This window comes from Empidonax traillii, unplaced genomic scaffold, assembly GCF_003031625.1.
Source record: "Empidonax traillii isolate 1590-97213 ecotype Southwest subspecies unplaced genomic scaffold, ASM303162v1 scaffold314:size1482489, whole genome shotgun sequence".
NCBI classification, from domain to species: Eukaryota; Metazoa; Chordata; class Aves; order Passeriformes; family Tyrannidae; genus Empidonax; species Empidonax traillii.
The window spans coordinates 916,123-921,737 of NW_020955507.1; the positions used below are offsets into that span (position 1 = coordinate 916,123).

The window sequence follows — 5,615 nt, forward strand, 5'->3', positions numbered from 1 at the left end:
GGATTGGCACAGGGGTGTAGGAGGCTATGAATTGTGAACACTGTCCTACCAGCATTATTCTAGTTGTTTAAAAAAGCTTTTTTTCTCAAAATGGATACCTTCAATAGCCTGCTCTTAAATGGTCACAAAAGCAGCACACTCATGATCTATAGATTTTACTGCCCAGATAGGATTATTACAATTCTCTATTTATATGTCTCTCCCAGAATGCTGTCCATAAATTCTAACTCATTTGGAATGCAACTGCTTAGGTATTCACTCAGATTAAAAGAAAAAGACTCATATTTTTTTTCAACCTAGCTGCATTGCACTGGTTTCCTATTTGACAGCATATTGATTTTTATTTCTTATTAACTGTCTATTGTTGTTTATTAGGTAATGCTCCATCATACCCATCTTGGCTGATAAATGCTGGCTCTCCTACCTGTTCATTATGATTCACTTTAGGCTATCACATATGGCAATAGAATATTAGCATTATATGGATTAAAATGCTAAGATTATTGATGGAAATAAAAACTCCCAGTGGTACTAGTTTCAAAAAGCAGAGAACAGCCTGTGACCCATCCTGTGATTAGGCATTAAAACAGTCTATTCTAGGTAGTATTCTAGACCATACATTTCTTAAACGTTTAGTACTTTGTGGAGTCGTACTCTAATAAACACAGAAAACCTGGGGAAATATTGTTCTTGTCAAGCACTTCTATTTTCTTTTAGATTTTATCTGCTGAAGCTACTTGAGGTCTGTATTGTCCTTTTCTTTTTCCAGCACTACAACATGTAAGAGCAGAAATCACTGTGTGACAACTCAACCCTAAGAGCAGATGATTTTTCCTACATTGTTGCATGATTATGTTAATAGTTACAGCTGTAGTGCTATTAATCTGGCATTCTAATTATAATATGACCTGGTATTAACCTTTGATTTAAAAACCTGTTTGGCCAGTGATGTTTTATTGGATGTTTAATACAGTTTACAATGAAAGTATTAGGCATTTTGTTGGAAGGTGAAAGGAAAACATCTGATTAGATCTTTAGCCTTAAACTTACAGAAGAAACAGTAACACATAATAAAACACAATTTATTGTTGCATAGGTTCTACAGATAACTATGCTAGAATGCTTCTCAGTGTCATTAAAGATTTTTTTGACTTTCAAGCCAAGAAAAGATTTCTAGTCTCTTATTATATATTCTGGAACTGAATCAGAATTTATCAATGGAAATGTTGACTATGTTGCTGAAACTGGACAGTCTCTTACCTCTCAATATTTTTTGGGTAGCTCTCCTCACTGTTCAGATTTTTGATACTAAGGGAGTTCAAGCCTAGGTTTCAGAGAGAGTAATATCAGAAAAATAAATTTTGTAAGGCTATTTAATGTCTATCAACATCTTTCATGTAAAATTCTCAGAAGTTTAAGAAATATCTTCATTAATTAATCTTCATTATGCAAAAAGAACGCAAAAGGACTAGTGAGAGTAAAGATCCAAAGACAGTGTACAAAGCAATATAGCTTTTCTATATCACTCAAGGGTTTACTCTAGCTGAGGAGAAAGATTACAAAAATGTAGTGAATTTCTTATTAGATGATAAGAACAGAGACAGAAGATGAGTTTTATTCTTCTGTTATTCTGTTACTTTATTCTACATCTGTCTCACAGGCAGAAAACCAGCATTTTTCTGTTATTTTTCTGTATCTGATTTGCACTGGTTTTATACATACTCTTCTACACCCTGGGAGAGACAAAATTGGACTTGAAAAATAAGGAAAGACACTTTTAAAATCCAGAGAGTTGTAACATGGAAATGCCTGATGGCATTGTGTCTTAGGAAAAAGAAGTTGGAAAGTTGGAAGTGTAGGGCCCTGCACCTAGAGAAGAATTAAACCCAGGACCCAAGGGTTGACCTGCTGGAAAGCAGGTGTTGGAGAAGCACCTGGGAGTCCTGGTGGACAACAAACTGTCCATGAGCTGCCAGTGTGGCCTTGTGCCAACAAGGTAAATGAATTCTTTGGCTGCATTAGGAAGAGTGTGGCCGGCAGCTTGAGGAGGTTATCAGTCCTCTCCTTCTACTGAGTACTGGTGAGGCCAAATCCAGAGTTATGTGTCCAGTTTTGGGCTCCCCATGTGAAGAAAAAAAAAAAACCAACTTGTGGAGAGGGTCCAGTGAAGGGCCACGAAGATGACGAGAGGACTGGAGCACCTGTTGTATGAGGAAAGGCTGAGAGAGTTGGGCCTGTTCAGTTTTAAGAAGGGATGACTGAGAGGGGACTTCATCAGTGTCTATAAGTATCTGAAGAGAGGGTCTCAAGAGGATGGAACCAGACTCTCCTCAGTGGTACCCAGCAACAGGACAAGGGACACTGAATATGAGGAAAAATGTCTTTACATTGAGGGTGACAGAATGCTGTAACAGAGTGCCCGGAGAGGTTGTGGAGTCTCTTTATCTTCAGGTATTCAAAACCTTCCTGGGCACAATACTGTGCAACTTCTTCTAGATGAACTTACCTTAGCAGGGGGATTGGACCAGATGATCTTTCATCTGGTAGAGGTCTCTTTCAACCCTCACCATTTAGTGATTCTGTGAAATGCAGAAATGACAACACTGAAGCTAGGTGATACCAGATAGCACACTTTGAAACTTAGAAAGATTCCTCATCAAAACTCAATGATCTCTCTCTAGGAATTAAGCACTATCCTTTGTGGAAATTAAGACAAAGAACTATGTAAGAAAAAAAAAAAAAAAGCAAATAGGAACATTTCAAAGTAGCGTTGGTTATAATATCTCAGCACATCATTCAATAAATTGCAGATATACCAATACATAATATACTTTCTAACTTAGTTATACAACACAACTCCTTATGTCTTTACTGCCTCATTCTCTCATCTGCTTGCTGTATCCATTTTCCCTTTTTTCTTCACAGAGACTTCACCAGATTCAACTACTTGCAATACCTGAAACAAAATGATTCTATCAAATCAGAAGCAGGCTACTGGGAGTTTTTTAAATGTAGAAGCTCTTTCTCTTTGATATAAGAAAATCTTACTGGCATTTCAAAGACTAACAAGTCAGAAAACAGAATGGAGAAATCTGCAGCCTCTCTGCCTTTGAAGTACGTGTTAGACCATTTTTAAGTAATGAGAAACTGAAGTTCAGGGAGAAAGTGTTTCTAACAGTATGCACATTCTATTAGATTTTTAAGACTCTTCTGAACTACTTTTCTGAATTTTTTGAGGTTTGCCATCTCTACTAATTATATTCATTTCTTACGCTTATGAAGATAATTTTTCAGTTGTAAATTATTTTATATGAAATATTAATTTTAGTTTCCTTGGAAGTTAAGAGAAGATTAATATTGTGAGCTAAGGATGGACATAGGTCTGGTAGTAAGACAGTAAAAGGATTTCTTTGGTTCAGGTAAAAGTGCCATACAACCTTCATTGACAAAGAAGAAATTTTAAGCAAGTCTAGAGGGTAATTAAAAAGAAAGAAACTATTTCACTAATTCAGACCCTTCTTCTACTTACAAAAGACCCATGGGTAGCTCTTGATTTACAAAACTGTATTGATTCAGTGAATCCATTCTGGAAGTAACTTTCAAAATGGGTTTGTTCCTACATTTAAAAAGCATGTGAATTAAAAGTAGATTACTGCATAGTAAGACAAGTCATGTGATACTGCTTTTTACTTTCTGACGAAATCCAAAAATTCCCCTTGAAATCCTTTCTGCACCTCACAAACACGAGTACAGTTAAAATGCATCAGTGGAATAATTTTTGATAACAAACATGATAGGTGAAAAATTGTTTTCTGAATAAAAACACTTAAACATTCAACTCAGTATTTAGAGATAATATTTTCCATTATTCATCCAGTCCAAGTTGTTATTTTTGACCCTCCCTTTGAAAAATTATTTACTGAAGCATCATTCCCATTCATAGGAATGGGAGCCACTAAGCTGTTGTCCTTTACCAAAGTGGCTTTGGTGGGGGCTTGCATGTGGGATATTCCTCTCCATTTTTATGACCTGATTAGAGGGAAGCATATTTGGCTTTTTGATATCTGTCTATATTTCATTCCTACCTTATTGGTTGGCTTTTGGTTCAAGGACCTTATGTCCTCTGCTTATGACTCTTTCTGGCAAATAGCTGCCTTGATGTCTTAGAATTATTGCCTAGAACTTAGGAACTGCTGTAATGGATTAAACCAGTCATTCATCTAGGCAGGTCAGATCTGTTGGTCTCATATTAATATTGTTGAAAGAAGTAGGTGTTCAGAATTCAAGCAGTCTGTCATGACTGATGTTTTGCATAATAAAAAAAAATTCAAAATAAAGAGCTTAAAACTATTGCCTTTCAGCCTCAAGGATAACCATTCACAACATTTTTCTCAAATTAACCCTATAATGCAGTTAGGCTCTATGGAATGTGCATTCAATTTTTTTGAGGGCTGCTTCTTTACTATTTTTTCTAGTAATGAAGTTCAAGGCACAAATGCCATCACATCTTCAAAGAACACCAGAGCATCCAGAGATGGATAAAGACTTTATCCACTTGTTTATCCAAGAGGATAAACACTTTAATTGTTACATTAAACAAAAGAATAGGAGAAGAGAATGGTAAAATTACAGGAAAGCAAACTTGGAACATTCTGTTTCCTGCAAATTTGAGAAAATAGTTTTGCTTCCTTTTTATTTTTTTAATTTTTCCTTTAGTGTTTTTTTTCTTTTTTTTTTTTTTTTTTTTTACTTTAAAAGATGTGGGATCGTACCTATCTAAATTAACAGCTGTTTGGCATCACAACAAATAAAAGTCTAGGAAAAAAAGACACCACTAAATGTGTCGTCACACTGTATTGAGACACTCTGCAGTCATGACTTGATTTATGGCCAAAACCTTATCACTGGAAACAGTCCAATGTAACAGCATACAGCATATTCAGAATATTTTTTTTCTGGATGCCAAACTAACTGCTGAATACCAAAAAACATTTATCAGTAATTAACAGATGATGCTTCTAGTTAAATTTGCTGCAGTGTTTGTTGTGCATTTTATTCTTGTATTATCAGTGGATATTGGATTACAGGCCTTCACCCAGTGCACCTCTGCTCTTTGATGAATGATGTAATTTTTTTAGGAACTTCTTTTTAAAGTTGCGGTGGTTTATCATCCTTTTTGGAGGAAAAAGGTTCACTGGAAGCAGAGATACTTCAAGGGTTATATTTCGCAGCTGAGAAATGCAAGCTACACCCTGACACTGTCAGTCTCTCCATATCACTCTCTTGCACACACCAGATCCATCTACATTCAGAACATGACAAACAAGCCATGGATATGATTCCAACAAGGAAAAGATTGTATTCTAAAAAGGTACTATCATATTCCCACTGAAGCAGTGAAAAGATTCCCATTGGTATCAATAGGAATTGAGCTGGATCCCTAGAAACGACTTCTTCCCTTCATGCAAACTCAGCAAACAGTGAAGAGCGGTCTCTGCAATTTGCATGCAGAAGAAGAAAAAATTTGACCATATATTTGGAGACATAATAGATACCTGATACAGGTTTCAATTCTAAACGTCTCTGAGTTTTTTTCATTTGCTGTGATATATTTT

The 5,615-nt window shown here is 35.8% G+C and overlaps 1 long non-coding RNA gene across 1 annotated transcript; it reads left to right on the plus strand.

Moving 5' to 3' along the window:
* The first annotated feature begins 2,136 nt into the window (after nucleotides 1-2,136).
* On the plus strand, nucleotides 2,137-4,622 carry LOC114061155. Its single transcript, XR_003572060.1, has 3 exons — nucleotides 2,137-2,241; nucleotides 3,381-3,385; nucleotides 4,609-4,622. It is a non-coding gene; the product is annotated as an uncharacterized LOC114061155 (long non-coding RNA).
* Nucleotides 4,623-5,615: the final 993 nt, after the last annotated feature.